The sequence below is a fragment of the Cherax quadricarinatus genome, chromosome 10, assembly GCF_038502225.1.
Source record: "Cherax quadricarinatus isolate ZL_2023a chromosome 10, ASM3850222v1, whole genome shotgun sequence".
Taxonomy (NCBI): Eukaryota; Metazoa; Arthropoda; class Malacostraca; order Decapoda; family Parastacidae; genus Cherax; species Cherax quadricarinatus.
The window spans coordinates 29,544,404-29,566,470 of NC_091301.1; the positions used below are offsets into that span (position 1 = coordinate 29,544,404).

The 22,067-nt window shown below is 41.8% G+C and overlaps 1 protein-coding gene across 5 annotated transcripts in view; it reads left to right on the forward strand.

Moving 5' to 3' along the window:
• The window catches only part of LOC138852502 (SH3 domain-containing kinase-binding protein 1-like), a 623,965-nt gene that overhangs the window by 525,225 nt on the left and 76,673 nt on the right, over positions 1-22,067 (forward strand). The window contains exon 2 of one of the 5 annotated variants that reach the window (XR_011391821.1): positions 9,648-9,843. The exons of 1 other annotated variant lie outside the window; for it this stretch is intronic. The gene's annotated coding sequence lies outside the window, so the exon portion shown is untranslated. Of the gene's footprint in view, positions 1-9,171; positions 9,844-22,067 lie in introns of all 5 variants that reach the window. 3 more of the 5 variants (XR_011391820.1, XR_011391822.1, XR_011391819.1) reach the window with 3 other exon arrangements.

Consider the following 22,067-nt stretch of genomic DNA (forward strand, 5'->3'; position numbering starts at 1 on the left):
TGAGGGTGGTGGTGGTATAGGGGGTTATGGAGAAGTGGGAGTGGTAGTATAGGGAGTGATGAAGAAGTGGGAGTGGTGGTATAGGGAGTGATGGAGAAGTGGGAGTGGTGGTGTGAGGGGTGGTGGTGGTATAGGGGGTTATGGAGAAGTGGGAGTGGTGGTGGTATGGGGAGTGGTGGTATAGGGAGTGATGGAGAAGTGGGAGTGGTAGTATAGGGAGTGATGAAGAAGTGGGAGTGGTGGTGGTATAAGGAGTGATGGAGAAGTGGGAGTGGTGGTGGTATAGGGAGTGATGGAGAACTGGGAGTGGTGGTGGTATAGGGAGTGATGGAGAACTGGGAGTGGTGGTGGTATAGGGAGTGATGGAGAACTGGGAGTGGTGGTGGTATAGGGAGTGATGGAGAACTGGGAGTTGTAATATCTGGTATGGACTTGCCTAACACCTGTGTCGTAATGTGTTACAAAATGACGGTGATTGTCCTTGTAGCTCAACATCAGTAGTCAAGAAGATTTTTTTTAAACAAAATTTGAAACAACAGTTTACTGCTGCAATACTTTATGTTGGAGTCGTTATCAGTTAGGAATTACCATCTCTCAGGATAGTCTCTCCCATACACAACATAAATGGAATATTTGAAGATGTGACCATCATTCCAGGGTGAGGGCAAGAGATATTATTCATAGGAGATAGAAGAGAGGGAGAGGAATATGGATATGATAATACAGTATATCTAACTACATTCTGTAAATGGTACACCAGTAAATAACAATGTGGAGTTATTATAAGCTTTGCAGTATTTAATGGCGCTAGCCTCGTGACGATTTTCCATCTTTTTTCCAGGTTTTTCTTTCAATAAAATTAAAAAGAATAAAAATGCTACTTTTATTCTGTATGATAGTCACACAGTGTATACATAGAATATGCACATGTGCATGCACTTATACACGCACATGAACATATATCTACACACACATGTGGATGATGGACGTGACTGTTGGTGGGGCAAAGGGTAACGACCACATTCCTTTTATTAATCTCAGAGGGTTAATAACTCCAGAAGGTTAATAATAAAACACATTATGACTTATTTCCGTTGGGGTCCTCAGGATGTGACCAGCAACAGTCAACTAACTCCTGGGTACCTGTTTACTGCTATGTAACCAGGGATAGCAGATGTGAGGAGACATACTTATTGGACTCGCCAGTCCATTCTGTTAAGTCGTTGACATGCGACGAGAATTTCGCTAGTGTCTTCCTGCATAAAAACTGAGAGGAAATAAGTGTTAAAGATCTACACATTTTTTCATCACTGTCAGTGATGTGACCCAAGTAACTTTTGAGGGGACGTGTCTTGTCTTTAATCTTACCTCTGTATATCTGAAAAAAAAAAAAAAACTTTGGGGTTAATCCTTGAATCCCTTGTAACCTTAACCTCATAATCTCTGCTTTTCTTATTCCTTTTTTATTTCTTCTTTTAACTGAATATGATTTCTTAACCGCCCATCTTCCCTTTGGATTTGCTATGAGATGTTTTAATCTATTTATCCATTTAGTCTTTTTTGTTACATTTAGTTTCCCTGTTTGGAATATAAGTAGTCTGAGCATCTAGAACCATGCTCTGAAAAATGTCATATCGGTAACCACCACCTCCTACCTGACCCATAGTCAGGTCATTCCAGTTCATCCTCACCCAGGTAATTTCTCAGTCCTATGAAATCGGCCAAGTGGAAGTCAGGGACATTGACTTGATTGTAATTAGTAAGGTAATTCCATGATATATTAAAACTGGGTGATTTGTGATTGCTTTCCCCAAGTTCATCATTAACCTCAAGATTATTAATTTGTGATTCCCTGTTGGCAAGATCTAAGCCAAGCAGGTTATTTCTTCTAGTTGATTCTGTCACAAGCTGTTTTAAAAAGCAATCCTGAATTGTATCAAGAAAATCTCTAGACTCAAGATTGCCTGTCAAATTGCTCCAATCAGTTTGCCTAAAGTTAAAATCTCCCATTAACACAATATTTTCATAGTATCTAGATGCCTTATGAATTTCGTCCCATAGAAATTTACTGCATTCTCTATCAAGGTGTGGGAGCCTGTAAATCACACCTAAGATTAGTTTTTCATGACCCTCAAAAACTGTAGCCAAACGAATTCAGTGTCCTGTGCTTCTAATTTTATATCCTGTCTAATGCAACAATTTAAATTATCTCTTACATTGCCACTCCACCACTTTTCCTGTTGATCCTATCATTGTGGAATAATTTATAGTCTTCTATGTGGCATTCAGAAGGCATTCTATCTTTCAGGTTGAACCAGGTCTCTGGTTCTTACCCTCCTACTGTTAGTAAACCTTAATTGAGCCAGTCACTTGCTGCCTTCTACTGTCACTATTTGTTTGCTTACCAGTTCCATTGCTTTTATTAGTAACTTTATGATGAATAATTCCACTAAACATATCCCTGAGGTATCCTGGTATTATCTGCTGTTTTCATCCCTTGTGCTGAAATCTGTTTGTTTCTCACACACACCCATACCTTTATCATCTATCAGTTTAAAATCCTAGACAAGTTAGCAGTGGCTCCCTCAATCGAGTTGACTACTACTCCTGTCCCAGAGAGATGTACCCCATCCCTTGTATACATATCACATTTGCCAGTTGTCAGTGAATGGGATTGCAAGTTCCTTGCAGTACCTGTCTAGCCAGCAATTTACATCAATTACCCTAGACATCCATTCATTGCCCACTCCACTCCCCATGTAGGCAAGATGCTACATATGATTGGGATCCCTCACTTAGACCTAACTAAATCTATAGCTGACCTGTACTTATCTAGCAGCTCCTGTCTCCTGCCCTTCCTGATATCATTTCCACCAGCACTGAGGCAGATAGTAGGATTGTTGCCATTACCTGATATGATATTATCTAACCTGTTGAGAAACTCACTTGCGGAACTTATCAGGTTCACTCTTGATGACTGTGCATGGTAATTAACATTACGCGTGAAGGAAAGCGAGACTTAGTGTGTTATGTCATGTTGGTAATTCGTGTACCTCCATATTCTTATCACCTGTTATCTGCTGGCCTGATAATGAGAGGTTATCTCTTATGCTATTGAGAAGTGATAATTTTTTATTTTTGTAGACCCTCTCCTACGTCAGATTTTATTGGTCTAAAACTCAGTAAGTGCCAAGATACAACTGATTGGGTACATTTAGTTGAGAGCAGAGCACCAGCTTAAGTAAGTTGGGAGTGGCAAAAGAATGAGACACTGGTATCAGAGCGGCTGAGATCCTGGAGAGATTTTACTGGGGTGTAACTCAGGTAAGAAGCTGGAAGAGTATGAGTACCCGTCAGAGTACCCATTGTCACCATTCATCACTCTTATAACTTTATATATAAAAGAGTTTTGCAGGCGTGAGCCTACATCCATATTCAGTCTATCGTAGCCGCCCTGGGACCGCTAGTTGCCCTGATGTCTTTTTCCTAGCTTCTTAAGGAACCATGGTTGTTCAATATATTTATAGCTGGGGTTGTAAGAAAATTGAATGCTCGGGTGGTGGTAAGAGGTGTGGGGTTAAAAGATAAAGAATCTAACACAAAGTGGGAGTTGCCACAGTTGCTCTTTGCTAATGACACTCTGTTTTTGGGAGATTCTGTAAAGTGGCAGATTGGTGGATGAGTTTGGTTGGCTATGTAAGAGAAAAAATTAAAAATGAATATAGGAAAGAGTAAAGTGATAACAAAATTAGGTGACGAAAGATTGGATATCAGATTGGAGGGAGAGAGTATGGAGGAGGTGAATGTATTTAGATATTTAGGAGTGGACGTGTCAGCAGATGGGTCTATGAAAGATGAGGTGAATCACAGAATTGATGAAAGGAAAAAGGTGCACTTAGAAGCCTGTGGAGACAACTTTGTCCATGGAAACAGAGGGGAATGTATGAGACTATAGTTATACCAACACTCTTATATGAGTGTGAAACATGGGTGGTGAATGTTGCAACAAGGAAAAGGCTGGAGGCAGTGGAGATGTCATGTCTGAGAGCAATGTGTGGTGTGAATATAATGCTGAGCATTGGTAGTTTGGAAATTAGGCGGAGGTGCAGGATTACCAAAACTATTATCCAGAGGGCTGAGGAGAGGTTGTTGAGGTAGTTCAGATACGTAGAGAGGATGGAAGGAAATAGAATGATTCCAAGAGTGTATAAATCTGTGGTGGAGGGAAGGCGAGGAAGGGGTCGGCCTAGAAAAGGTTGAAGGGAAGGGGTAAAGAGGGTTTTGTGTGCGAGGGGCTTGGACTTCCAGCAAGCATGCATGAGCATGTTAGATAGGAGTGAATGGAGACAAATGGTTTTTAGGACTTGATGTGCTGTTGGAGTGTGAGCAAGGTAACATTTATGAAGGGATTCAGGGAAACCAGCAGGCCTGACTTGAGTCCTGGAAATGGGAAGTACAGTGTTTACACTCTGAGGGAGGGGTGTTAATGTTGCAATTTTATAACTGTAATATAAGCGTGCCTCTGGCAAGACAGTGATGGAGTGAATGATGAAAATTTTTATTTTTCAGGCCACCCTGCCTTGGTGGGAGACGGCCGATGTGTTATATATATATATATATATATATATATATATATATATATATATATATATATATATATATATATATATATATGTCTCATACATATAGGATAGATGGGCTAGTGAGAGTATAGGCAATGGGGTCGAAAATGTATGGGGTAGGTTTAAAAATGTAGTGTTAGAGTGTTCAGCAGAAGTTTGTGGTTACAGGAAAGTGGGTGCGGGAGGGAAGAGGAGCGATTGGTGGAATGATGAAAAGAGAGTAGTAAGGGAGAAAAAGTTAGCATATGAGAGGTTTTTGCCAGGTAGAAGTGATGCAAGGAGGGAAGAGTATATGGAGAGAAAAAGAGAGGTTAAGAGAGTGGTGAAGCAATGTAAAACGAGAGCAAATGAGAGAGTGGGTGAGATGTTATTAACAAACTTTGTTGAAAATAAGAAAAAAGTTTTGGAGTTAGATTAATACGTTGAAGCCTAGGGAAATAGATTTGACAGTTAAAAACAGGAGAGGAGAGTTATTAAATGGAGAGTTAGAAGTATCGGGAAGATGGAGGGAATATTTTCAGGAATTGTTAAATGTTGATGAAAATAGGGAAGCTGTGATTTTGTGTAGAGGACAGGGAGGAATAACATCTTGTAGGAGTGAGGAAGAGCCAGTTGTGAGTGTGGGGGAAGTTCGTAAGGCAGTGGGTCGAATGAAAGAGGGTAAGGCAGCTGGGATTGATGGGCTAAAGGTAAAAATGTTAAAAGCAGGTGGGATATAGTTTTGGAGTGGTTGGTGCTATTATTTAATAAATGTATGGAAGAGGGTAAGGTACCTAGGGATTGCCAGAGAGCGTACATAGTTCCTTTGTATAAAGGCAAAGGGGACAAAAGAGAGTGAAAAAATTATAGGGAAATAAGTCTTTTGAGTATACTTGGTAAAGTGTATGGTAGTCATTATTGAAAGAATTAAGAGTAAGACGGAAAGTAGGATAGTAGATGAACAAGGTGGCTTTAGGAAAAGTGTACAGCATTTAGGTAAGGGTAAAAAGGTTTTTGTGGCATTTATGGATTTGGAAAAGGCGTATGACAGGGTGGATAGAGGGTAATGTGGCAGATGTTGCAGGTGTATGGAATAAGAGGTAGGTTACTGAGTTTTTATGAGGATAGTGAGGCTCAGGTTAGAGTATGTAGGAGAGAGGGAGCTTATTTCCTAGTAAAAGTAGGCCTTAGACAAGGATGTGTGATGTCACTGGTTGTTTAATATATTTATGGATGGGGTTGTAAGACAAGCGAATGCAAGGGTCTTGGCAAGAGATGTGAGGTTAAAAGATAAAAAATCTAAAACAAAGTGGAAGTTGTCGCAGTTGCTCTTTGCTGATGACACTGTGCTTTTGGGAGATTCTGAAGAGAAGTTGCAGAGGTTGGTGGATGAATTTGGTAAGGTATGTAAAAGAAGAAAATTAAAAGTGAATATAGGAAAGAGTAAGGTGATGAGGATAAAAAGATTAGGTGACGAAAGATTGGATATCAGATTGGAGGGAGAAACCATGGAGGAGGTGAATGTATTCAGATATTTAGGAGTGGACGTGTCAGCAAATGAAGGATGAGGTGAATCATAGAATTGATGAGGGGAGAAGGGTGAGTGGTGCACTGAGGAGTCTGTGGTATAGTTATAACAACACTATAAATGTGAACTTTGTCCGTGGAAGCAAAGAGGGGAATGTGATGAGCAATTCCCCTAATGCTTGATATAGTTCGTAGGGATAGACAATCTCTCCCTCCTGCGTTCCAACGAGTACACTATATGTTAATGTACAGCAGTATTCCAGCCTAGAGAGAACAAGTGATTTGAAAAGGATCATCAGTGTGAAACATGGGTGGTGAACGTTGCAATGAGGAGAAGGCTGGAGGCAGTGGAGATGTCATGTCTGAGGGCAATGTGTGGTGTGAGTATAATGCAGAAAATTCGTAGTTCAGAAATTAGGAGAAGGTGCATGATTACCAAAATTATTATCCAGAGGGCTGAGGAGGGGTTGCTGAGGTGGTTCGGATATGTAGAGAGGATGGAACGAAACAGAATGACTTAGAGTGTGTATAAATCTGTAGTCGAGGGAAGGCGGGGTAGGGGTCGGCCTAGGAAAGGTTGGAGGGAGGGGGTAAAGGAGGTTTCGTGTACGAGGGGCCTGGACTTCCAGCAAGCATGCGTGAGCGTATTTGAAAGGAGTGCATTATGACAAATGGTTTTTAATATTTGAAGTGCTGTTGGAGTGTGAGCAAAGTAATATTTATGAAGGGGTTCAGGTAAACCGGCAGGCCGGACTTGAGTCCTGGAGATGGGTAGCACAGTGTCTGCACTCTGAAGGAGGGGTGTTATGTTGCAGTATTATAACTGTAGTGTAAGTGCGCCTCTGGCATGCATATATATATATATATATATATATATATATATATATATATATATATATATATGTGTGTGTGTGTGTGTGTGTGTGTGTGTGTGTGTGTGTGTGTGTGTGTGTGTGTGTGTGTGTGTGTGTGGAAAATTTTGCGTTTAAGGAATGAAAATGGGTGTTGTTTTGGAGATGGGAAAGTGAGAGAGTTTTATACTGTAGAAGAGATAAGGAGTGGAGTGTGTTGGTGAGGGTGTTTGTAGTGTTGGTAACATGTTGGAGCACTGGTATAGTGAGTGAGGGGGAGAGGAGGGTAGTGGAGGATGGGAAACCTGACCCTGGGTAGTGAGTGAGGGTGGGTGGTGAGTACACTCCTCAGTAGTGAGTGAGGGTAGGAGGAGGGTGAGTACACTTTTGGTGATGGAGAGAGAATAATGAGTACACACCTGTGTGGTGAACGAGTGAGGAAGGAGGGTGAGTACACTCCTCATTGTAGTGAGTGGGGGGAGTCTACCTGGAGGGTATTCCGGGGATTAACGCCCCCGCGGCCCGGTCCACGACAAGGCCTCCCGGTCGATCAGGGCCTGATCAACCAGGTTGTTACTGCTGGCCGCACATAGTCCAAAGTACGAATCACAGCCTGGCTAATCCAGCACCATGGTGGGAGGCTGTCGAACAGTCTTGGGCCCCGGAGACTTAGGGTGTTTTTTCTTAGTGTACCTATGGCGCCCCCTTATTTTCATTGGGGGTATTTTACACCGCCTGCCCAGGATTTTAGTTTTGTAGGGAGTGACTTTTGTGTGCAGATTTGGGACCATTCCTTCTAGGGTTTTCCAAGTGTAGATAATGACATCTCTCTCTCGCCTGCATTCCAGCGAGTACAAGTCAAGTACTTCCAATCGTTCCCGATTAGTTGGGTAGGGAGGAGGGTGAGTACACACCTCGTTGTAGTGAGTGAGGGTATTGTAAGGGGTTCCTAGGAGATAAGGTGGTGAAAGGATACACCCGGGGATGGTCGATAACACGTGTATTAACAGAGTCGTGAGGGAAGTATAGCCCAGCCTACCTGTTCTTGCCTGTGCCTATACTGGAACTGAGAGGGAGGCCTGCGGGCGACCGCTCACCTGGGTCACTGCGTGACGTCACACATGCTAACCACTGAGCCTAGCTGGGTAGGGAACCTATGTATAATATGGATGATACACCTACGATATACTACACAAGTATATCACAAGGAAATTCAGTAACACTACTGACAAGGGAAGAGGGTGAGTACACACCTCATTATAATCAGGGAAGAGGGTGAGTACACACCTCATTGTAATGAGTGAGGGAGGAGGGTGAGTACACACTTCATTGTAATGAGTGAGGGAGGAGGGTGAGTATACACCTCATTGTAATGAGTGAGGGAGGAGGGTGAGTACACACCTCATTGTAATGAGTGAGGGAGGAGGGTGAGTACACACTCATTGTAATGATTGAGGGAGGAGGGTGAGTATACACCTCATTGTAATGAGTGAGGGAGGAGGGTGAGTATACACCTCATTGTAATGAGTGAGGGAGGAGGGTGAGTACACACTTCATTGTAATGAGTGAGGGAGGAGGGTGAGTACACACCTCATTGTAGTGAGTGAGAGAGGAGGGTGAGTACACACCTCATTGTAATGAGTGAGGGAGGAGGGTGAGTATACACATCATTGTAATGAGGGAGGAGGGTGAGTATACACCTCATTGTAATGAGTGAGGGAGGAGGGTGAGTACACACCTCATTGTAATGAGTGAGGGAGGAGGGTGAGTACACACCTCATTGTAGTGAGTGAGAGAGGAGGGTGAGTACACACCTCATTGTAGTGAGGAGGGTGAGTACACACCTCATTGTAATGAGTGAGGGAGGAGGGTGAGTACACACCTCATTGTAGTGAGTGAGGGAGGAGGGTGAGTACACACCTCATTGTAGTGAGGGAGGGAGGAGGGTGAGTACACTCCTCATTGTAGTGAGTGAAGGAGGGGGTGAGTACACACCTCATTACAATCAGGGAAGAGGGTGAGTATACACCTCATTGTAGTGAGGGAGGAGGGTGAGTACACACCTCATTGTAGTGAGGAAGGGCGAGTACACACCTCAGTGTTGTGAGTGAGGGGAGGGAGGAAGGTAGAGTACAGAGCATCAGTGAGGCTGTGCTTCCCCTCAGTACACTTGTGTTGTCATACCCCCACAGGCGTTTGTACTCACCTGATCTCCCCCACCCACCACTCACCTGGGATCAAGACAGTAAGCTCACACCTTCAGATGAGCTCCCTGCCCATCACTCACTTGGGATCAAGACAGTGAGCTCACGCTGTCATCTCAACCGTATCATCATCCTGGCAGAAGACATGTGCCCTGATATACCAAGATTAAAACGTTAATTATTTTTTGTGAGTAATAAGGTAGAAGTGTTTAGTGATGCTAGGCACTGAGAGTAGCAAGTGGTCCTAGGAACTGAAAAATAACAAATGATCTTAGCCACCACAAGATAAGTGATCCTAGGCACTGAACGGTAGCAAGTAATGCTAGGCACTGAGAGTAGCAATTCATCCTAGCCTGTGAGCTAAACAGATAATATGAGTGATTTGTGTTCAGATAATATGAGTGATTTGTGTTCAGATAATATGAGTGATTTGTGTTCAGATAATATGAGTGATTTGTGTTCAGATAATAAGGGATTTGTCTAGAAAAAGTGATCGCAGTAAAGCGAACCGTATATGAGAAGAACTCAGCGAGTCGTGATCTGGTCCGATGAGTGGCGGGAATTTGGTGCACTCGTCTGAAAGGTGATCAAAAGTAAGGGTCAGGTCAGGTCAAGTGACCGGAATTTCCAGGAGCCAGACTAATGACGGAGACGTCACAGGTAAGTTTTACCACTCTAGTAACCAACTGGTCCATGCTGTTACTTTCTAGAGTGTAAATTAATACTTTTAACTTCTCTCTTTAGGAAAGATCACTGGTAGTATAGCCGGAGCACTGCAGTAGGTCTCTAGGCTCAGGCTCGGCAGATCCATCTCTCAGATGAAGATAAACGGTATAAAATACCGACACGATGGAAAATTAAACACAAATGCAGTGCAATGCGATCTTGTATTGACTACGTTTCGCCCTCACAGTGGTCTTTATCAAGTCAGAAACAGATATGCCTGGGTAGAGGGTACGCGAGCATATATAGTGTGGAGACTCGGGTGGAGAATGTACTTGCCCATCCCGTGCAGGTCCATCTCACATACAATCTATCCGGTATTCTCCACCTGACTCTCCACCCTACTCGTGTACTCTTTGTCCAGGTAGATCTGTTTGTGATAAATTAGACACATGTGCAACTCTTGGGTATCTTTATTGAGGAAACGTTTCGCCACACAGTGGCTTCATCAGTCCATACAAAGGAGAAACGTGAAGAACAGGAGGAGAATGAGGTAATCAGTCCCTCAACCTTGAGTCGATGTAGTCAGTCCATCAATTTTGAATACAGCATATCGGCGGAGAAGTAGCTTATATACCGCAGGCAGGAGAGGTGCAGCATCGTAGGTGGTGTTATATTTGTCCAATGTGGACTTCCACATTGGACAAATATAACACCACCTACGACTACGACTTCCACATTGGACAAATGTGACACCACCTACGACTGCTGCACCTCTCCTGCCTACAGTATATAAGCTCCTTCTCCGCCGATATGCTGTATTCTATTCAAGATTGATGGACTGACCACATCGACTCAAGGTTGAGGGACTGATTACCTAATTCTCCTCCTGTTCTTCACGTTTCTCATTTGTATGGATTGATGAAGCCACTGTGTGGCGAAACGTTTCCTCAATAAAGATACCCAAGAGTTGCACATGTGTCTAACTTATCAATGTGTCGGTTCTCTGAACCATTCATCTACAGATCTGTTTGTGACTTGATAAAGCCCACTCTGAGGGCAAAACGTAGTCAATAAAGGATTGCATTATACTACATTTGTGTTTACTTTCCCTTCCAGATCCCATCTCTCACCCACCGGTGTCTCTCTCCAGCCTATATCATTCTCTGTATGTTTTCCAGTTCATTTCAGTAAAACCAGAACTGAGAAAGCTTATGTAAATGAGGTCTTACCAGTGTTGAAGAGTAACCCTGGGAATTCCCTTACTTAAAACTACTTGATATAAGAACCTAAGAATAAGGGATTACAGCATCAGGCACAGTGACCCATGTTAGGTAGGTTTTACTCTCACCTAACCACTCCCACTTAACTACCTAACCTATTTTTAAAATGGCAGGGTTGGCTGATTTAAACCAGTGGTGTAAACCAAATGGTTTAACCTAAACAAAAAAATCTATACATTTTTTTCTTAGTTATAAAAAGTTTTTGTTGGTTTTTATTATTACCGGATGGTTTTTAATGATCTGTATAGATTTTTATCACCACTGAAGCTAAAATGACAATCATAATATTTAAATTTGAATCCATGATCAAGTGTGTGGATGTACAAGTTACTTCATATTCTGTTACTGTTGTCAAGCTGTAGTGATGTTGCTAGAATTACTGACAATATCTTAGGTAAAAGGAAACAAGTGCAACTGCGACATTTTCTTGTGGCAACGTTTCGCTCTCCAGGAACTCTGTCAAGCTTGACAAAGCTCCTGGAGAGCAAAACGTTGTCACAGTTAAACGTCACATTAGTTGCACTTGTGTCCTTTTTATCCAACATGTCGTAAAGCTTCCTGGAGGGTGTTCCAGGGGTCACCGCCCCCGCGACTCTGACCATCTTGCTATATTTGCTTCATCTCAACAAGTGCAACAAAACTTGCCCATTGTTTACAAAGTTAAGACTGGTAATTAATCTCGTATTATCATTAGTAATAATAAAATTTTCTATATAATGTAAAATTTGAGTCATTTAAGAAGTGTTATTCAGACTTGACAAACTTTTCATAAATCCTTCTTTTAAAATAAATTAGAAAAATGATAAAGTCTTGTACAGTTTACCGCGTTTACCATTTTCTTTATTAAGCCCTTAGGGTTTAGCGCTTAGAGTGATTAAATAGATTTTATTTGTTTACCTATTACCTGGAGGAATATAACCAAATTTTATTTGAGTTTGCTTTGAAACATTAATTATCAGAGGTAAAGTATAAAACATTACTGTCTTAAGCAGACTGTGTATTTTAAATGATCATTATTCACAGTAACTTTGCTCTTTACTGGAGGTTAAGATTCTCTAGGTATCTGACTTCTAAATTCAAATCTTCGCTCATTTTCTTTTTTAAGAAATACCAATTTCCCAGCCATCTCTCTGTTCCTAATTTGTTTGGAGTGACACCCACTGCCAGTGATACTTCCATGTCACTGGAAGTGGGTACACTTCCAGTGATACTGCCATGTCACTGGAAGTGGATACACTTCCAGTGATACTTCCTTGTCACTGGAAGTGGGTACACTTCCAGTGATACTTCCATGTCACTGGAAGTGGGTACACTTCCAGTGATACTTCCATGTCACTGGAAGTGGGTACACTTCCAGTGATACTTCCTTGTCACTGGAAGTGGGTGCACTTCCAGTGATACTTCCTTGTCACTGGAAGTGGGTGCACTGCCAGTGATACTTCCTTGTCACTGGAAGTGGGTGCACTTCCAGTGATACTTCCTTGTCACTGGAAGTGGGTGCACTTCCAGTGATACTTCCTTGTCACTGGAAGTGGGTGCACTTCCAGTGATACTTCCTTGTCACTGGAAGTGGGTGCACTTCCAGTGATACTTCAATGTCACTGGAAGTGGGTGCACTTCCAGTGATACTTCCTTGTCACTGGAAGTGGGTGCACTTCCAGTGATACTTCAATGTCACTGGAAGTGGGTGCACTTCCAGTGATACTTCCTTGTCACTGGAAGTGGGTGCACTTCCAGTGATACTTCCTTGTCACTGGAAGTGGGTGCACTTCCAGTGATACTTCAATGTCACTGGAAGTGGGTGCACTTCCAGTGATACTTCCTTGTCACTGGAAGTGGGTGCACTTCCAGTGATACTTCAATGTCACTGGAAGTGGGTGCACTTCCAGTGATACTTCCTTGTCACTGGAAGTGGGTGCACTTCCAGTGATACTTCAATGTCACTGGAAGTGGGTGCACTTCCAGTGATACTTCCTTGTCACTGGAAGTGGGTGCACTTCCAGTGATACTTCAATGTCACTGGAAGTGGGTGCACTTCCAGTGATACTTCAATGTCACTGGAAGTGGGTGCACTTCCAGTGATACTTCCTTGTCACTGGAAGTGGGTGCACTTCCAGTGATACTTCAATGTCACTGGAAGTGGGTGCACTTCCAGTGATACTTCCTTGTCACTGGAAGTGGGTGCACTTCCAGTGATACTTCAATGTCACTGGAAGTGGGTGCACTTCCAGTGATACTTCCTTGTCACTGGAAGTGGGTGCACTTCCAGTGATACTTCAATGTCACTGGAAGTGGGTGCACTTCCAGTGATACTTCCATGTCACTGGAAGTGGGTACACTTCCAGTGATACTTCCTTGTCACTGGAAGTGGGTGCACTTCCAGTGATACTTCAATGTCACTGGAAGTGGGTGCACTTCCAGTGATACTTCCTTGTCACTGGAAGTGGGTGCACTTCCAGTGATACTTCAATGTCACTGGAAGTGGGTGCACTTCCAGTGATACTTCCTTGTCACTGGAAGTGCACCCACTTCCAGTGATACTTCCTTGTCACTGGAAGTGGGTGCACTTCCAGTGATACTTCAATGTCACTGGAAGTGGGTGCACTTCCAGTGATACTTCCATGTCACTGGAAGTGGGTACACTTCCAGTGATACTTCCTTGTCACTGGAAGTGGGTGCACTTCCAGTGATACTTCCTTGTCACTGGAAGTGGGTGCACTTCCAGTGATACTTCCTTGTCACTGGAAGTGGGTGCACTTCCAGTGATACTTCCTTGTCACTGGAAGTGGGTGCACTTCCAGTGATACTTCCTTGTCACTGGAAGTGGGTGCACTTCCAGTGATACTTCCTTGTCACTGGAAGTGGGTGCACTTCCAGTGATACTTCAATGTCACTGGAAGTGGGTGCACTTCCAGTGATACTTCCTTGTCACTGGAAGTGGGTGCACTTCCAGTGATACTTCAATGTCACTGGAAGTGGGTGCACTTCCAGTGATACTTCCTTGTCACTGGAAGTGGGTGCACTTCCAGTGATACTTCCTTGTCACTGGAAGTGGGTGCACTTCCAGTGATACTTCAATGTCACTGGAAGTGGGTGCACTTCCAGTGATACTTCCATGTCACTGGAAGTGGGTGCACTTCCAGTGATACTTCCATGTCACTGGAAGTGGATACACTTCCAGTGATACTTCCTTGTCACTGGAAGTGGGTGCACTTCCAGTGATACTTCAATGTCACTGGAAGTGGGTGCACTGCCAGTGATACTTCAATGTCACTGGAAGTGGGTGCACTTCCAGTGATACTTCAATGTCACTGGAAGTGGGTGCACTGCCAGTGATACTTCCATGTCACTGGAAGTGGGTGCACTTGAAGTAGTGCACTGCCAGTTATACTTCCATGTCACTGGAAGTGGGTGCACTTGAAGTAGTGCACTGCCAGTTATACTTTCATGTCACTGGAAGTGGGTGCACTTGAAGTAGTGCACTGCCAGTTATACTTTCATGTCACTGGAAGTGGGTGCACTTGAAGTAGTGCACTTCCAGTTATACTTTCATGTCACTGGAAGTGGGTGCTCCAGGATCCAGTGGAAAAAAAGTCACAGAATTAAAGTTTAGGGTATTTAAATAAAATGTAACTTTTCCCCCGTGACTCTCTTTCTTAGTCAAAATTGTTACTTTTGCGGCGACCGGTGCAGCATGTAGCAACAGCAAACATTCTCTGTGGTAGTGTTCTCAACATTGTATTACAACTGCATGAGTCTAATGAGTGATAAAACTTCTTCTTCTTCTTATGACCAGAGCTTTGGTAAGATGGGTAAGGAAGGAGGATGGGTAAGGATGGAAATATTGGAAAAGGGTGGGAGGGGGGAGAGAGGTAGGATATAAAAGGTAAGTGGCCCAACCACTTTGGTGTAATTTAAAAAGTGTATGTGAAATGATAAGATATTCTTCAAGGGGTATAATACTAACCCATCAGAGTCACATAGATATAACAGATATATAAGTACATGACTCTGAATTGGTAGTAATTATACAAGTTGCAATTGTTTTTTTGCGATTGCACAACGGATATTTATGCGACAATGAAGGCGATAATTTTCTGGCCAGTTTATAGAATTACGTGACAATGGCTTCTTACAGATGGTGTCCAGCCATGGTGAATAGCATAATGTTTACATTAGATTGTTATATAAGATGTCTCCCTAATTGGGGGCGATGATTTTCTCAGTATACATAGAAGGGTTCTGGTGTTACCCAATCTTCTTCATCAGGGAGGTTGCTCAATATCATTGGTCGATGGTAATCATCTTTATGGATAAAACGACGGACCCTCTGTGGGAGAGTCATCCTTTGAGTCCTGTGAGGAGTATTGATGATATAATCCGTGGTATTTACCACTTGTATAGGATGTTCTCTATCTGGCATGTATAGTTCTTGCATTGTGTAGAGTTGTTTCTTTTTTAGGGTGTCAAGGCGTACATTTATGGCAGTAATATCTTGTTGTATGTGTAAATCTGCCATTTTAACTCTGTCTCTCCTCCTGGTATCGGTAATGATGCGAAGAGCTCTATTCTGGACCCTTTGTAACCGTAGCATGTTGGTCTTTGTTGTTAATGACATTGGGACACAAGGGTATTCGAGTATAGGTCTTATTATAATTTTATACAGATGTTTTTTGACATGTTGAGGGGCTTGATTGAATCGAAAGAGACTGCTAAGACCGGCTTTGGCTATGTTGACCTTTTTAGTTACATGAGATGTTGAGTGGAGCAGCCTGTCTATTTCATATCCCATAATCTTGTTAGGGTTTCTAATGGCTACAGGTGTACCTCTTATGGAGATACCTCCTTTATCTTCAATTGTTGATGCAAAACATCCTATCGTGTTAACAAGGACCTTGTCAGGATTAGTCGTAATTCTCCATTTCTTTTCCCAATTAGATGTTCTACGAAGTTCAATATTCATTTTTTCTATGACTCTCTCATACTTGTATTTTCCTGTTACCGGAGTTGATGAGACGACATGAATAACATCATCTGCAAACTGTGTCACAATTGTATCATTAAACTCTGGTTGAGGAAGGTCATTCACATAAATGTTGAACAGGAGTGGACTGAGACAAGAACCTTGTGGGACACCAGCTGTCGGTATAAAAGGCTCTGTCGACCTGCCATGAAAGGTGGGAATGATTTTTCTTTGAGTTAAGAAATTATATATTAATATGAGAAAAGTCCAGTTATGGTCTGGTAGGTCAATGAGTTTGTATATAAGGCCATCATGCCATAAGCTATCAAAAGCTTTATGAACATCTCTGGTGGCAATTAAGGCAAGATTGCCCTGATGTTTTAGACTTGCTACAGTATCGAAAATAACATTTATTGCATGATTGGTACCTCTATGTGTTCGAAAGCCAAATTGTTTTTCAGTAAAAAAGTGATTAAACTCCATATAGTAGTTCAATCTGTTGGAAATGACCTTCTCAAGAACTTTTCCAGTGACTTCAAGTAAAGATATAGGTCTATAGTTCCCAGGTTGGTGGATGTCTTTATTGGGCTTACCAAGAAAGATCATCCTAGCAGTCTTAATAACCATTGGAAAATGTCCTGAGGCCAAGATGGCATTAAAGATATTGACCAAAGACTGTTTACAATTTCTGGGGAGGAACTTTAATTGTTTCATTGTTATTCCAGAGAGGCCAGGGGCTCTATTTCGCATTCTTCCAATAACCTGACTCATCTCTAGTAATGTAATAGGTCTAGTAAGCGGGTGGGTATCTTCAAGAGTTGAAGTATCAATGGAAGGTAGTGGTTGTAGATCATCCAAGTTCTCATCTCTCCATTCATTTACCAACTGATAGTGATTATTGTTAAATTGACGACTGTTATTGTGGGAGAGAATTTTCTCCCATACATCACCCATCAGATTAGCCTGGTCCTGTGGATCGTCAAGTTTAATTTCAACATCTTCATCATCCTCATCAGTGAAGGTATGAACTAGGTAGTTAGGAGCCTTGTGCTTTGCCCCTAAAAGTTGTCGGATCTTACTCCAAAATTTTGCTGGTTCACGTTTATACTGATTAGCTTGAGGAACTAGCAATTTCCATAAGTCCCGTTTGTGATGACTAATCATGTTAATTAATTCTTGCCTTAATCGGTGCAGTGTAGCTGCTGGTGGTTGTCGCGTTTGAAGATGCCTTCGACATTCTGCTTGATAATTTCTTAAATTGTCTATAATTTCCTTAGTAGATTTATATTGTTGGTATATCTTTGTGGAAACTAAATGACAAGTTGCATTAGTAGCTTCAATTATTCGATTATGCAGGGACCTGATTGCATCATCAATTGCAGTGGAAGGTAGATTTTCCAATGACACAATTTCATCTTCACCCAGAAATGCCCTGAAGGGGTCAAATCCTAGGGTGTTAAGATTGGGTTTAGGAGGTACAGGTATTCTAAATGGAGAAGTTTGTAGTTGTATTATAACAGGGATATGGTCAGATCCTACATTTCCACCAGGAGATATACGACAGTGAAAGATGTCACAGTCTATGTTTGTCAGTACTATATCTGGTGTCCCTGGATGAGGTCCAATGTACGATTTAAAGAATGGGCCTTGAAATGACAAGTTTCTAGCTGTCATGATATTAAATAGTTGTTTTCGTTTTAAGTCACCCAGTGGAATACCAGCTCCACAGTTGAAGAGGGCAGGGTGATGAGCATTAAAATCTCCCGCTAGAATTGTTGGAATATTTCTGCTTAATATCCTATGTAGAGGAATTGACTCTATATATTGTTGTCTCGGGGGAAAATATCCAGTTCCTATCACTAGTTGTCCATGAGACGTCGTCATTTCTATTGCAAGAATGTTATCTTCATCAACATGAATATTTTTAAATGTATAGCCTAATTTAACTAAGATGGCTACACCACTAAAGGGTCCTCTCGATTTCTCCACAGTACAGTAACCACGTAATTTAATATGTTGATCAACTCTTGCAGCTGTTTCGTTCAAGAGTATAACATCGGGATTGTAATTATGTAGTTCAACCTCAAGGAGGTAACGGTTATTAAGCAATTGCTAAATCATTCTGAATGTAATGTTTACTCTCAGTAACTTTAAAAATAAAAAGAAAGGCTTAAAATAAAACCAACATACAATTAAAACCAACAGAAATACAAAAAAAATATGATTTTTTCTTTTTAAACACTTCTTTAAAGCAGTAGTTTTTGCTAACCTTGTTTTAAAGGTGCCTAAAGTACTCGCCGCAGTCATGCTATATCAACCTACCTCATTATTGATGGTGGGGTCATTGTCTCAGTGTTCTCAATAATTGAGTTGTTTTAATGAATTTATATGGTCAGTGAAAGTTCTCTCTACATTCTCCAGATCTATGTTTTTATCTGCCTTGAAAGACAGTTTGTTCCGCTCATGTGTACCTGTGTTTCCAAACAAGTATTTTCTTATATCCTTTCTAAATATAAATTTATACAACTTCAATCCGTTAGGTGTTTAGTCCTGTTGAATGTTTTCAACACTGTTTATATTCCCCTTATTTATTCCGAATCTCCATATGTACGCTTCAACCATATCCAGCCAATTGTTTGCGTTGCTAGAGAGCGCGAGTTCAGTTTCTTCAACTTGTCTTTGTCGGTAAGGTTTCTGATACAGGGAATTAACTTCGTATCATCTTTTCTGTTTTCCAGCGCATTTGCGTTCATTCGGTAATATGGAGAGCTTTGGTAAGCTGTATACTCTAAAGGAAGTCTTACCAATAATATATTAAGTTGAAGCATATCCTTGAGACTCCTGTTATACTACTTGCTGTGGAACCTACAAGTCTATGAACTTTGTTGTCATCATTCACTGTTGTCTTGCTTTTCGATCATTTTGCTACCAGAACTCCTAAATCTTTTTTTTTTTAAATTCGTTCTTATCAAGTTTTTTATTTAGTTTAAGTGCTGTGGTTGTTTTTCTTCTCCCAGGATCAGAACCTTACATTAGCCCACATTAAAGTGTATCACTGCGTGCGGCCACCAATAACAGCCTGGTTGATCAGGTCTTGGTCCACCGGGAGGCCTGGTCTGGGACCGGACCAAGGAAGCATCATTCAGGTTTCTCACCACAGTGTCAAGTTATTCATCTCATCCTGAAGTTCTCGGGTGTGACAACTAATACTGTCTCGTGTGGAGCACCACTTGTAATGGGTCTCCATTCTGAGCTCTTCCCATTTATGCAAATTCTTTGTTGTGTATCGGTCAGCCATGTTTTTATCCAGGACAGAACTTCTCTAATACCGTGTGCCTCTACTTTTTTCATGTCTCCTGCGTGGGACACTTTTAAATGGATTGTTGAATTCAACATAAACTGCCTCAAATGCAGAGAGTGTTTACTTGCCGCATAGAACCAATAAAACATTTAAACTGCTAAGAACGCTCAAAGAACTGGAAATGGGCCCTATAGAAAAAAGGCGAGAGACACGATAATAGCCACATGGAAGTTAGTAGAGAGGGCTAATCCCAAATCTGTACACTACTATAACAACGTAATGAAGTTAAAGGAATGGAAGAGTAAAATAACCCTCTCCCCCATTCGGCGAAAAGGAGCTGAATCACTGGCATAATACGAGAGCGCTGTGTCAACATCCTTGGGCCTAGACTTGTCAGTCTGCTACCAGCAAATGTCAGAAATGTTGATAGAACCAGTGTGGTGCTCTTCAAGAGGAAATCGGATCACTACCTCCGCTGTGTGCCAGATCAACTAGGTTGTGATCGATATGTAGGCTGGCGGGCCGCCAATAGCACCAACCTAGTCGAACAGGTAATCAGCAGGGAGGCCTGGTCCAGCGTCAGGTCGCGATAGTAGAAAAACTCCCAAAACAGGTCACAAGTAAAACAAAATAGCAGGTAAGAAAATGCCTCAGTAGGAAAAATCTAAAGAATTATGCCTTAAAGATTATCTCGAATTGTATCCACAATTATTAGTTCTAATCATGTTCCCACAGTTGATTTTTAAAGTAAAAGGATAATGAGAGGCAGAGAGCACATCTTTGTAAATAGATATATTGTAACCTATTCTTATGAATTAGACACATGTGCAAAATCTGGGTATCTTGTAGACGTTTCGCCATCCAGTGGCGTCATCAATACAATACATGGACATCATATGAAGACTAGAGATATATACAGCTGACAGTGTAAGCCGAGGTAATCAGTCCCTCAGCTCCTAGGCTGAGGGACTGTTTACCTCGGCTTCCACTGTCTGCTGTATACATTTCTAGTCTTCATATGATGTCCATGTACTGTATTGATGTCGCCACTGGATGGCGAAACGTCTACAAGATACTCAGATTTTGCACATGTGCTTAATTCATCATCTTGTCGGTACTGAATACCACTAATATACAACCTGTTTTTAGTGTACTATGTTAGTTTCCTTGCGCAGATCTTGATATCAGGTTCTTTCTGTAAATTCACAACTGTCATTTCTTTTTTACGTGGTAGACTAGGTTAAGTTGTGTTAGGTTAGAAGGTTGGTGTTTGCAGCTGGGTGGTAGAGATGGTAATGTGTTGTTCAGCTGAACATCTCGGAAATAAAATACATTAAGTTCAGTGAGGTCAGGCAAGTTTCATTTGTTTTTGACCATTTTTATTTTTTCCATTTTGTTTTTGGGGTGGTTGCCATCAGTTGTACAAAATCAAATGAAATAGTCTAAGATTTGTCTTGTATATTATAACCAACAGAATATGTAAATGTTGTATATATTAATGCTCTGGACGGGGCACCTGCATTATGGACACTGGTAAAATTTACCAAACATATAGATATTACTTAACAGATATTACCTTACAAAGAAATGTCATGATCTCGTACATACGGTATATAAATGTGTGTGTGTGTGTGTGTGTGTGTGTGTGTGTGTGTGTGTGTGTGTGTATGTGTGTGTATGTGTGTGTGTGTGTGTGCCCGTGTGTGTGTGTAGTATATATACACACCTGCAAACATTTACATCCAAATATATGTTCTAAATCAATAAACAAGAATCACTTCCATGACAGAATACCATTGATTTTACTTGGAAACAACGAGGCGAGTACAGCCACATGAACACACTGGTCATGGCATACAATCCTACACACCACAGATGTTTTGTGATAGAAAGCGAAAAAGAATGGCAGGAAATGACAAAACTGTACCCCCATTACCGTGCCGTGTCGGACTGGAAACAAACTTAATGACTGTTATCCGAACCTCAGGCTCGGACATAACTACCATTAATGTAAATACTTTAATATCATTCATTTTTGTAAATATGAAGGTCTTAAACCCAGCAACAACAGTGAGATACTGTTTGTATAGGACAGTGGTATACAGTACCGACAAGCTGATAAGACGCGTGTGCAACAGTTAGGTGTCTTTATTCCGAAACGTTTCGCCTACACACTAGGCTTCTTCAGTCGAGTGCAGAGGAGGCAGCAAAAGCAGTAGAGATGTAAAGATGATGTAATCAGTAGATCACTCTTGAAGACGTCGCTTTGAGGTCAGCAGTCCCTCAGCCAGGCGGAGGGACTGTACTGTTACATATAATGGTAGTGTGGTGGTAGTCTGATAGTGTGGTGGTAGTGTGATAGTGTGGTGGTAGTGTGGTGGTAGTGTGATAGTAGTGAGGTGGTAGTGTGATAGTGTGGTGGTAGTGTGATAGTGTGGTGGTAGTGTGATAGTGTGGTGGTAGTGTGATAGTAGTGAGGTGGTAGTGTGATAGTGTGGTGGTAGTGTGATAGTGTGGTGGTAGTGTGATAGTAGTGAGGTGGTAGTGTGATAGTGTGGTGGTAGTGTGATAGTGTGGTGGTAGTGTGATAGTGTGGTGGTAGTGTGATAGTGTGGTGGTAGTGTGATAGTGTGGTGGTAGTGTGATAGTGTGGTGGTAGTGTGATAGTAGTGAG